At 38.3% G+C, this 13,081-nt stretch overlaps 1 pseudogene across 1 annotated transcript in view; it reads left to right on the plus strand.

Moving 5' to 3' along the window:
- LOC308611734 (ferritin light chain-like) overlaps positions 1 to 12,377 on the plus strand; it is a 124,557-nt pseudogene extending 112,180 nt beyond the window's left edge. Inside the window, exon 2 of the transcript in view lies at positions 11,860 to 12,377. The product of the transcript in view is annotated as a ferritin light chain-like (transcript). The remainder of the gene's footprint in view (positions 1 to 11,859) is intronic.
- The last annotated feature ends 704 nt before the right edge of the window (positions 12,378 to 13,081 follow it).

The raw sequence follows: 13,081 nt of genomic DNA on the forward strand, positions 1-13,081 counted from the left end.
CCCAAGTTCTCAAGGTTTAGATCCCTTACTCTTAGTCACCAAGCTATATACTGAGTAAGGAGATGAAAGCTGAAGCCATTACCTCATGCTCAAGAAGGTAGACAGAAACTTAGCAGGCATGGTTGAAAGAAAACAGGATTTGGAGTCGTAAGTCCAGAGCCTGAGTTATGAAATGAATTCTCCTCTCATCTAGATATAGGTTTGTTTTTAGAAAATGAAAAAGATCACTGCATATTTTGATGGTTAATTTCTGTACTTAATGATTACAAAAGAATGGAATTTTACCAGGGAGCTATTTTGCAATGACATAACTTATTGATTCAAATTCAAACCTTTATTATAAATTCTTGATTCAAAAGCAAATCTTTATTAAGTCTCCGTTGCATCAGAAGTCTTTCCCATTCTTCATTTCTTTTAAAACCCTTTCCTGTCTACTCTTGGCCAAAGCTTGAAGCCTAATTTAACATTGGAAATAAAATAATGAAATAGTCATAACACAGCAATTCCAATGCCTACTGAAATGGAAGCTCTAAATAATTTTCCAGATAATTTAGGAAATCAAAAATATTTACATCATAGATGCAAAGAGAGAAGTTACTTGTGTAATAAAATAAATGGTGAGACAAAAAGTTTCTGGTCAAGTAGATTTGTTTAAATATGAACACTAATTTCAGCTCTATCCCGGTGCTAAAACCCGGTGACAGGTTGCATACAGTTTCTAAAGGGATAGTTCAGTGCATTGGGTCAAATTCATGACATAAAATGTGGTATTATTAGTAGTACTAGAAGACAGAGTGTGACTGTCTTCTTTGGGACATAGATAAAGACCCCAAGTTAGACAATATCAAGCACAAGTTATGTAGAATAAGATATTATCTCAGTCTTTGGAACATGTCATCCAGGATTGAACAAGAGGCAGATTTATTATGAAGTACATGAAGCCAGAGACAGTAAGCAATGAGTGGTAGTTGGTTAAAATAGACAGGTTTTAGAAGTAGAGGCAGGGATGTAGAAAACAAACTTAGGGTTACCAGGGGATTGTGGTGGGGAGGCTAAATTGGGAGATTGGGGCTGAAATATACACACTGCTATACATAAAATAGATAACTAATAAGAACCTGCTCTTCTTATTAGCACAGGGAACTCCACTCAATACTCTGTAATGGGCTATTTGGAAATGACTCTAAAAAAACCTAAAAGTGGATATATGTATATGTATAACGGATTCACTTTGCTGTACACGTGAAATTAACACAACACTGTAAATCAACTATATTCCAATAAAAATTTTTTTTAAAATAGGTTTTAAGAACCATAGTCAGGGAGCAGTGTGGATTGGAAAGACCTGGCAAGAAATGTTTCTGCATCCTCAGACAATGCTCCCCAAGCTGGCTATTGCAAGGGTGAGCATTTAAGAGATCTTTGACCTAAGGAGGACAGGAGATTAACAATCAACCCCAATGTGCATGAATTATTCTCCTCTGTGTTATCAGAAATCAGATGGCATCCTAGAGCAAGGGTCAGCAGATCTTTTCTGTAAAGGGTCAGATAGTAAATATTTTGGATTTTGTGTACCATACCTCTCCGTTGCAACTGCCTATCTGCTGCTGTAGCACAGAAACAGCCATGCACCATACATTAATGAATGGGTGTGGCTGTGTTCAAGCAAAATGTTATGTACAAAACCAGGAGTCAAGCGAGATCTGATCAGTGGGCCAGAGTTTGAGGACCCCAGTTCTGGGTCAGTGTTCACAGCTGAATGAGTCATGAGGCCTTAAGTTCCAGTTCTCATTGTACTAATTTCTACCTGGGTGAACTTGGGTTCATCCTTTTATTTATATGGGCCACTATATTAGTCAAGCTTCTCCAGAAAAACAGAACCAACAGCATGTGTATACAATGTGCCCATATATATTGATAGATATAGATCTAGATATCAATAATGATACCTAGATCTATATCCATATCTATATAAAGATAGAGAAAGAGAGAGAGAGATTTTAAACAATTGGTTCACACAATAATAGAGGCTTGGTCAATTCAAAATCTGCAGGTTAGGCTGTCTAGAGACTCTAGGAAGAGTTGCAGTTCAATTTCTGTAGGTCTTCTGGCAGAATTCCTTTTTGCGACAGGGAGGTCAGTCTTTGTTTTATTAAGAGCTTCAACTGATTGGATGAGGCGCACCCATACTATGGAGGATAATCTGCTTTACTCAAAGTCCAACACCAATTTAAATATGAATTTCATCCAAAACACCATCACGGAGACTACCCTGGTGGCGCAGTGGTTAAGAATCCGCTTGCAAATGCAGGGGACACAGGTTTGAGCCCTGGTCTGGGAAGATCCCATGTGCCGTGGAGCAAATAAGCCCGTGCACCACAGCTACTGAGCCCGTGTACCTAGAGCCCATGCTCTGCAACAAGAGAAGCCACCACAATGAGAAGCCTGCACACCACAACAAAGAGTAGCCCTTGCTTGCTGCAAATAGAGAAAGACCACGTGTGACAACGAAGACCCAACGCAGCCAAAAATATAAATAAATAAATAAATAAAAATTGTAAAAAACACGAAAACACCATCACAGAAATATCCAGAATAATATCTGACCAAATAACTGGGCATGGTGGCCCAGACAAATTGACATAGAAAATTAACCACCTAAGCCATAGTTTTGTCATCTTTTACTGAGAAATTTGACTTATCTGAACTATTTTGATAACTAGAAGATACCTTCTAGAGGTAACACCCTCAGGTTTTTACATGATAGGCAGCAGAGGGAAAGAGCCCATTTGTCCAGTCCGATGACACCTAAAGGATAAAATTCTGTCTTCTCTTTCCAACCCACAAGGATGAATGCCAAAAATACATCACTTATATCTGCTTTAGCTAACATAGGATAGGTCTGGAACAGACCTATGCTCCCAGTAAGCCTCATGAAATGCTATTTCATTAAGGGGAGACTTTACTTGCTAAGATTAGAAGCAAAAGAGGGTGGTGGATGAAACACTGCCCAAGGATATAAGTTCATGCAAGGAAGCAGGAGAGAGAATGGGTATCCGAAGATGTGCGCTCTAAGCCAACACTAATTCCAAAGCATCAGGTTATAATTCAGGGAGCACAACTGCTGGGGGTTTTTTCCCCCTCTTTTTTTCCCCCAAAGAGGGACAAATCAAGCATACTGACAAAGGAAGAGCATTAGTCACCACAGATAAATTCCTTTTTAGAGGTGATCTCACAAATAATTTGGCTCAGTGTAGACTATGATTTGGTTCCAAAAACCATAAGCTAGAGCATTTCATTCCAGGTCCCTCCTCAAATATCCATGAGAGGTAGAAATTTGGCATCGGTAGTTCTTGAAATCTCCCCAGGTGATTATAATATGCAACCAGGGCTGAGAATCTGGAGATGTAGAGAGAATTTAAATTGAACTTTAGTTAAACAGTAAAACAAGCTCTGACTCTACTGGCTGGAGCTAGAAAAGGGATATGCATTTACTGGGATGAGAAGATAAAGAAAACCAGGGAGTAAATCAAATGCTTTACACCTGTGCTTAGCTAATTGTTACTCAGATAATTCAGACAATCTTACAGCACCTGAACCCTGAAATTCCTTAGTTCTGTTTAAAAAAAAAGTAACTCTTCAAGTAACCGAACTCTGAGAATCATGTAAATCATAAAGAAAAAGAAGAAATCTCATTTTTTGAATTAGTTGATTTCATATATACTGTTTCACTTTCATGATATTAACTAGTTAGCTTTCTTTCCATTTTATGTTTGAGGAAAGTAAGGCTTTAAAAATCTTAGTAATTTTCTCAAGGTCACTTGTTAAGGGTGTGGTAGGCAGCATAATGGCTCCTAAAAATGCCCTCACCCTAATCCCTAGAACCTATTAATATGTTACCTTACATGGTGAAGAGGACTTTGCAGATATGACTGAAGTTACAGACCTTGAGAAAGATTATCCTGGATTACCTCATGGAACAAATCTAATTGCATGAGTCCTTAAAAGTAGAAAACCATTCCCAACTGTAGAAAGAGAAAGAGAGAGATGTCCTAATAGAAGCAGAATCAGAGAGATTCAACATTTTGGGTTTTGTAGGTGGAGAAAGGGGACTCTGAGTCAAGGACTACAAGTGACCGCTGGAAGCGGATAAAGTCCAGGGAACAGAAACACCCCTAAGAGCCTCCAGAAAAGAATGTAGCTCTGCCAACACTTTTTTTTCTTTTTTAACCATCTATATTGGAGTATAACTGATTTACAATGGTGTGTTAGTTTCTGCTTCATAACAAAGTGAATCAGCTATACGTATACATATATCCCCATATCTCCTCCCTCTTGCATCTCCCTACCACCCTCCATTCCCGATCGCACCCTTGTAGGTGGACACAAAGCACAGAGCTGATCTCCCTGTGCTTTGCGGCTGCTTCCCACTAGCTATCTATTTTACATTTGGTAGTGTATATAAGTCCATGCCACTCTCTCACTTCATCCCAGATTACCCTTCCCCCTTCCTGTATCCACAAGTCCACTCTCTACGGCTGCGTCTTTATTCCTGCCCTGCCCCCTAGGTTCTTCATAACCATTTTTTCTTTTTTTTAGATTCCATATATATGTGTTAGCATACGGTATTTGTTTTTCTCTTTCTGACTTACTTCACTCTGTAGGACAGTCTCTAGGTCAATCCACCTCACTACAAATAACTCAATTTCATTTCTTTTTATGGCTAAGTAATATTCCATTGTATATATGTGCCACATCTTTATCCATTCATCTGTCGATCCTGCCAACACTTTTACTTTACTCAATTGAGACCAATGTCAGACTTGTAAGGTAATCAATTTACATTGTTTTGAGTCACTATATTTGTGGTAATTTGTATGAAAGCAATAAAAAACTATTACAGGGGTCCTACAGGAGCCAGGCTATATATTTATACTTAAGTATTTCTGAAATGAATTTAACCTTGTGATTGACAGCAGCAGCAGCTTCCAAGGGATCCCACCACACACCTGAGGCAAAAGCAGCCTAATACAAAGCAGTGACAGCAGCAGGTCACTGCCCCACACTTGGGGTAGAGGGGGACTTGATCTACTGTAGCAGCAGCATAGCCTGAATGGGAACCCATCCTCCTGTGGCACTAGTCCCATCAACATTAGTCTAATCTGCTAGCACCTGCTGCGCCAACAGGCCCAACATATACAAACCCTCCAACTCAGCAGCATTAAGTGAGCCAGACTCAGTGTTTCCTGAAACTCATATCCAATGGCACTGGAAAGCCCAGATATCACCTAATGTTATGAAAACATAAAAAAAAAACAATAACAGAAGACTGGGAACTTCAGAAAGAAAAGGGGAACAATGGAATGGGTGAAAACAAATGGGGTAAATATAAGAGACTATCATTAGCCTCATGAGTTTCTTAAATACTATCTGATGGTCAAAGCAAATATTATGACACCATCTGATGTGGTTCTCAATGTAGAGAAAGGAAATACTACAGAAAATCATACTTTAAAACTGGGGAATATTAAGAGACTAAATGGAAGTAAAATTTTGAAACTTCACTTGAAGTAATAAAACACTGATTCCAGTAGGCTATGGTAAGTTACATATGTATACTGTGATGCCAAAAGTAACCACTAAGAAAACTATACAAACAGTATACACAAATGATTATAAATAAATTAAATTAAAATGGACTTATTAAAAAATGTTTAAGTAACCCACCAGGCAAAATAAGAGAAACACAGGATTGAGAAACTAAGGTAAAAGACAAAACAAAAAATAAAATGGTAGACCTAATCTTTAACATAGCAATAATTACATTAACTGTAAATGATCTAAATAACCAAGTCAAAGACAGAGATTGGAAGAGTAGATTAAAAATTCACAAGCATGATCCAACTATATACTGTCTATAAGAAGTTTACTTTAAACATCATGATATAGGGAGTTCAAAGTAAAAGGAAGATAATGATATATCATGTGAACGTTAATCAGAAAAAGTAGGAATGGCTATATTAATATCAGATAAAGTAGACTTCAGAGCAAAGGAAATTATTAGGGGCAAACAGGGTCATTACATAAAGATAACAGGAATAATCCACCTAGATGACCCAATGATACAAAATGTGTGTGCACCAAACAACAGAACTTCAAAATACATGAAGCAAACACTGAAAAAAGTAGTAAAAGGAGAAAATTTTAAATCCACAATTATTATTTGAGACTTCAGCACAGCAATTTATAGAACTACCAGAGAGAAAAATCAGCAAGAATATGGAAGAAATGAAAACATCATCAATCAATAGGATATAACTGACATTTAAAGAACACACTCAGTAACAGCAGAATACATATTCAAGTGTCCATGGAATATTCACTCATATACTATATACTGGGCAATAAAAAGAACCTTAGCAGATTTAAATTGTAATGTGCCTAAGTGTTGGATGCTAAGACTCAGAGGTTTTCTTATTTCTTTCATTTATATATTCATAAAAAGTTAGCAGATTTAAAAGAATTAAAATCATAGAGTATGTTCTCTAGCCATAATGGAATCAGACTAGAAATCAATAACAGAAAGACAACAGGAAAATCTTCAATCACGTGAAAACTAAACATCACAATTCCAAATAACTCATGGGTAAAAAAGACAGCATCAAGGAAATATTTTTTAATGCATAGAATAAAAGGAAATGGAGATATAACAGATCAAAGTTTGCAGAATGAAGTGAAAGCAATGCTGAAAGAGAAGTCTATAGCACTAAATTGGGAAAGAAAGTGTTTCAAAGCAATAATCTAATTTTCTATATTACAACAGTAAAAAAGGAAGAGGAAAAAACACTAAACAAGCAGAAAGAAGGAAATAATAAAGATGAAATAGAAATCCATGAAACTGAAAACAGGAAAATAGGGGGGAAAATCAATGAAACAAAAGGCTGGTTCTTGGAAATAAACAATCTAATCAATAAAGATCTAGCAAGACTGATAAAGATAAAAAGATGGATGGCACAAATCACAGATATCAGAAATGCAACCAGGGATACCATGGCATATCCTGCAGGTTAATGAGGAACAAGTTGTTATGAGCAAGTCTACACTATAAATTGAAAAATGTAGGTGAAATGGGCCAATGCTTCTACACTCAAAACTACCAAAACTCAGCCAAGATGAAATAGATAATCTCAGTTTTCCTGTAACCATTAGAAACACTGTTTTTTCATTTAAAAACTCCCAAAAGGAATATTCAGGCTTAGATGTTTCACTTTTACCCAAGACATAAAGAATTAACACCAATTTTACATGATTTGATAAGAAATAGAAGTAGAAGGAACAGTTCCTAATTAAATTTATGAAGCCAGTATTACCTTGATACCAAAACCGGACAGGGATACGATAGAAAGAAGAAAACTACAGACCAATATTTTTTATGAAATTGGCTGTAAAAATCCTCTGCCAAATATTAGCAAATTAAATCCAGAAATATATAAAAAGAATAATATACCATGACCAAGTGGCATTTATTCTAGTTATGCAAAGTTGGTTAAATATTTTAAAATCAAACAATGTTATCCACCATATCCAATAGATTAAAGGGAAAAGTCATGTGATCCTATCCAATAAGGCAGAGAAAGCACTTGACAAAATCCAATCCCATTCATGATTTTAAAAAAAGAAGAAAAAAGAACTCCAAGCAAACTAGGAATAGAAAAGGAACATACTGAAACTCATAAAGATGATCTACAAACAACCTATACCGAGATTATATTTAACCGTGAAAGACTGAATGCTTTCTCTGTAAGATCAGAAACAAGGCACAGATATCTGCTCTCACCACTTTTATTAAATGTATTACTGGAGGTTCTAGTAAGAAAATAAAGCAAAAATAAATAAATACATACATTTAAAAGTTAAATTTTTAAAAAGTTCATTTAAAAGATAAAAGGACTATTCCTACTATGTTGAATAGGAAGGAATATATCCTACTGAATGTTGAAGAGTAATATATCCTATTATATTGCCTAAGGAAAAGTAAAACTGTCTGTGTCTGAAGAGGACATGATAATCTAAATGGAGAAAATACCAAGGAATCCACAAAAAGCTTGAGAAATAATATTAGTTTGTAAATGTTTTAGAGTACAAGATCAACACAATTTTATCACATTATATATTAATAACAAATGTGTAGAAGCTTAAATTAAAATATGTGATGCCATTTACAACTGACCTAAATAAATACTTAAATACAAGCCCAATAGGACATTTATAGGACCTCTATACTGAAAATTACAAAATGCTGATGAAGAAAAATTTTAAAGTCCCAAACAAATAGGGAGACATACCTTGTTCATGGATTAGGAAACACAACATAATAAAGATGTCAATTCTCCCCAAGTTAAGAGGCTTAACACAATTACTCTTAAAATGCCCTCAAGGTTTTTGCGGATATAGACAAGCTTTTTCTAAGATTTGTATGGTAAGAAGAGGCTGAAGAATAGCTAAAACAATTTGTAAAGGAAGATTAAAATGGGAGGAATTAATCCACCCAATTTCAAGACTTTGCAGTAATTTTGGAGGGTAGATACATAGATCAATGGAATGGAATAGAGAACCCAGAAATAGACTGACATAAATACATTTAACCTGTTTTTGACAGCAGTGCAAAAGCTATCAAGGAAGAATAGACATTTCAAAAAATGGTACTGAAACAGTTGGACATCCCTTGACAAAAACAAACAAAAAATGAACCTTAACCTAAACCTCCACACCTTACACAAAAATTAAATCAAAGTGGATCATAATCTTAAATGTAAAAGCAGGACATTTTTAGGAAAAAAAATAGAAAATCTTTGGCATCTAGAACTAGGTGAATAATTCTTAGACTTGACACCGAAAGTATGATCAATAAAAGCAAAAACTGATAAATTGTATCTCATCAAAATGAGTTAAAAATGCTTCATAGAAGATCCTTTTAAGTGGATGAAAACTCAGATTACACAGTGGGAAAACATATTTGAAAATCCCATATGAGACAGATGACTTGTATCTATAATATACAAAGAACTCTCCAAACAACTTAAAAAAATCCAACTAGAAAATAGGCAGAGGACAGGAACAGACATTTCATGGAAGAGAATATACACATGGCAAAGAAGCACATGAAAAGATGCTCAACATCATTAGCATTAGGGAAATGCAAATTAAGACCATAATGAGATATCAGAGAATAACTAAAATTATAGTGACAACATCAAATGCTGGCGAGTACGTAGAAAAGTTATATCACGTCACTGGTGGGAAAATAAAATGGTTTAGCCACTCTGAGAAACAGCTTGACAGTCTCTTTTAATCCTAAAAGTAGATTTACCCTACAACGCAGTACTTGTACTCTTGAGCATTTATCCAAAAGAAACAAAAACTTAATTAAGTTCCCACAGAAACTTACACATAAATGTTCATAACAGTTTTATTTATCATAGCCAATAACTGGCAACTACCCAAATGTCTTTCAATGGATGAATGTTGAAACAAATTGTGATAAAATCTTATGGTAGAATACTACGGAGCAACGAAAAGGAACAAATTATTAATATATGCAAAAATTAAAATGAACTTCAAGGGAATGATGCTGAAGAAAAAATGTTTAAAAGCCAATCTCCGAAGATTAAGTAATTCATGATTATGTTTACGTATTATTCTTAAAATAACAAAACTGTGGAGATAGAGAACAGATTAGAAGTTGCCAAGGGTTAGAGATGGGGGTAGAAGGTACAGTGGGGAAACTTTGTGAGGTTTTTGTGGTCCCAGTACAAATAATACAGCACTCTTGGTTTTAATCCCTAAAGATTTTTAAAAACAATTCCTAATAAGAGTTGTCCAGATATTTAGCAATGGCAGCAGATTACAGGTATAGCTCCCCAACATGACAACTTCAAAAGAGATTGTACTAATTCAATGCATATGTTAATTTTAAAAAGGCCAGTCACAGTACTTAAATGGTATATATCTTAACGATATTATTCTAAGTATCTAGCTGTACCAGATGGACTAGCAGGATTTTCTGTACATTCAATCTTATTTAAGACAGTAAATCTTATAATAAGAGAGTTAAAAAAAGAAAAAGAAAAACAAACAAACCTCAACTACAGTTGGATATTCTCATAGGAAGATGAGGTGAAAATATGTAGCAGTGGTTCAAAAGCTTAAGCAGTGGCACCTAAATTTGGCTGCATATTAGAATCATCTGAAGCACTTTTTAAAAACCCTCACACTGACTGTTGGTCATCCTAGACCAATAAAATAACTTTAAATCTCCTCAGACGATGCCAGTGTCTAGCCAGAACTGAGAACCAGCAGACTAAGCAGAAGGGGATGTTTCTACAAAGATTTCTTAACAATAAGTCCTTTCACCCAATCAGATTTACCTTCCCACAAAGGGGTAAAGAAGGCTAGATGCTGACCATACTTGCTTAGCTTTAATTAGCACTTGTGACTCGCCCAAATCCTAGATCATGTTTCCCCTAAATTTCATGTTATTCCCTAAGTTTTTCAAATCCAGGGCTAAGGGGTTTGCCAGGATGAGGTTTTAAGTGTTCACACAGGGGAAGTCCCTGGCAAACCAGGACAGCGGTCACTACATTGAATTGTAAAGCATCCTAAATAACCCTGCCACTGCTCCCAGATACTAGTCTGTGCCAACCAGTGGAGAAAAGGCATTCTCCATTACTACCACGGCAAATGCTGCTGTACTTGCCTTGGCTACTCCCTATCTTTTCCAGGCATCACTCCCCTTCACCTGCTGGTGGACACTTTGGCCAGCTGACAATGCAGATATTTTCAAACTTTAAGGTGAATAAAAATCATATGGAGGGCCTGTTATAACAGAGATCACTGAGCCCCACTAGAGTTGCTGATTCCATAGGGCTGGGATAGGGCCCTAAAACTTGAATATCTGACACATTATCAGGGGACGCTGGTAAAGCTGGTCAAGTTGTTACTGAATGCAGGTTCATGTGTCTGAAGCACAGTGAGGCCAAACAAACCTAAAGGTTGGAGTCTGGAGAAGAGAAAGGTTTATTGCAGGATCGAGCAAGGAGAGGGGTGGTCCGTGTTCCAAAACCCCTGAAATCTCCAAAGGATTTCAGCAAAGCATTTTTAAAGGCCAGGTGAGGGAGGGACATCCCAGGGCATGTGATCAGCTGGTGCACAATCCTCTGATTGGCTGATGTTGAGGCCACAAGGCAGGTAACATTATCCATCCTTAGGTGCCAGGAGGTCTGAGGGCTACGTGCTCATGATCATCAAGGAGTTCATTTCTTCCATTGGGTGGTGGTTTTTAGCATCTGAAAACTCAAGAAATATGCCTGAGATACTATTATCTGAGTACTTCAGAGAGAAACTACAATAGAGGATATGGGGGATGGGTCTGTCCTAGGAAGGCCCCATAGGGTACTGCTTGGTTACAAGGTGACCATACTTTGAGAACCACTGCTCTAGTGGCTTGGAATGTTAAGAAAGCAATGGAAGAATCCCTTCCCAGATCTAGATTCTAGTATCACCAGCTATTTTGGTGGGAGGAAGGGTAAGTTTTGTCCTTGCTTGGACTTCTTGTTCATTTATATCAAAGCCTATTTGAGGCAGTGCGTTCGGCAGTCCTGCAGATCTGTCTTTTGCTTCAACAGTGTTTGGAATGAACAGACCCAGGGACGCTCCTTGCTCCAGCCCCCGACCACCTTCCAACCTTTCTTCCTTTCGCAACCTTTGGAATCAGACACTCAGCTATCCTCAGCCTCCAGGACAGGCCAACACCAGTTTTTGAGCTTAGCTCCTTATCACTGATCAACCACGAGTTCACAGGTTCGTCAGAATTATTCCACCGAGGTGGAGGCCGCCGTCCACCGCCTGTTCAACATGCATCTGTGGACACTTACCTCTCTCTGAGCATCTATTTCGACAGCAACAATGGGACTCTGGACAGTATGGGCCACATTTTTCGCCAACTGGCTGAGGAGAAGTGTGAGGGCGCCCAGCGCCTCTTGAAAATGCAAAACCAGTGCTGCGGCCGCGCCCTCTTCCAGGATGCGCAGAAGCCTTCTCAGGATGAGTGGGGTAAAACCCAGGATGCTGTGGAAGCCGCCATTCTTAGGGAGAAGAATCTGAACCAGGCACTAACGGATCTGCGCGCCCTGGGTCCTGCCCGTGCAGACTCCCAGTTCTGTGATTTCCTGGAGAGCCGCTTCCTGGAGGAGCAGGTAAAACTCATCCAGAAGATGGGAGACCACCTGACCAACCTCCGCAGGCTGGCTGGTCCGCAGGCTGTGCTGGGCGAGTATCTCTTTGAAAGGCTCACCCTCGAGCCAAACAGGAGTCTCTGAAGTCCAGCCGCGTCTGAGGAGACCCTCTGGCGTCAGAGCTTCTGCCTGAAGCCCCGCTCTGCAGCCACTAGGCAGCTTTTTTTTTTTTTTTTTTTTTTTTTCTTTTTGCGGTATGTGGGCCTCTCACTGCTGTGGCCTCTCCCGTTGCAGAGCACAGGCTCCGGACGCGCAGGCCCAGCGGCCATGGCTCACGGGCCCAGCCGCTCCGCGGCATGTGGGATCCTCCCAGACCGGGGCACGAACCCGCGTCCCCTGCATCGGCAGGCGGACCCTCAACCACTGCGCCACCAGGGAGGCCCCACTAGGCAGCTTTGTAACCGCCCTGGAGCCCTCTCCCAAGCCTTGGACCAAATGGAAACAATAATGCTTTTTGCAGAAGGAAAAAAAAAAAAGCCTATTTGAAATACAAACAGAATAAAGTGAAAAAAAAGAAATATATACATATATTCACGTTCTTTTAACATATGAATTGCCCCACTTTATCTGTGTGAAATAAGTTTGTTCCCATTATTGGGCTGGTTCTCAAGCTTTGCTGCTCGTTTGAATTACCTAAAGAGCTTTGAAGAAAAACATTGGTGTCTGGGTCCCAGCCCCAGAGATTTTGATTCAGTAGGTCTAGGGAGGAGCCTGGGCACGGGAAGGTCTCAGAGTTCCCCAGGTGATTCTAATGTGCAGCAACTTTGTGAACCACCTCTTGGCTTCAA

This window comes from Mesoplodon bidens (assembly GCF_964165515.1).
Source record: "Mesoplodon bidens genome assembly, contig: HAP1_SCAFFOLD_682, whole genome shotgun sequence".
Classification (NCBI taxonomy): Eukaryota; Metazoa; Chordata; class Mammalia; order Artiodactyla; family Ziphiidae; genus Mesoplodon; species Mesoplodon bidens.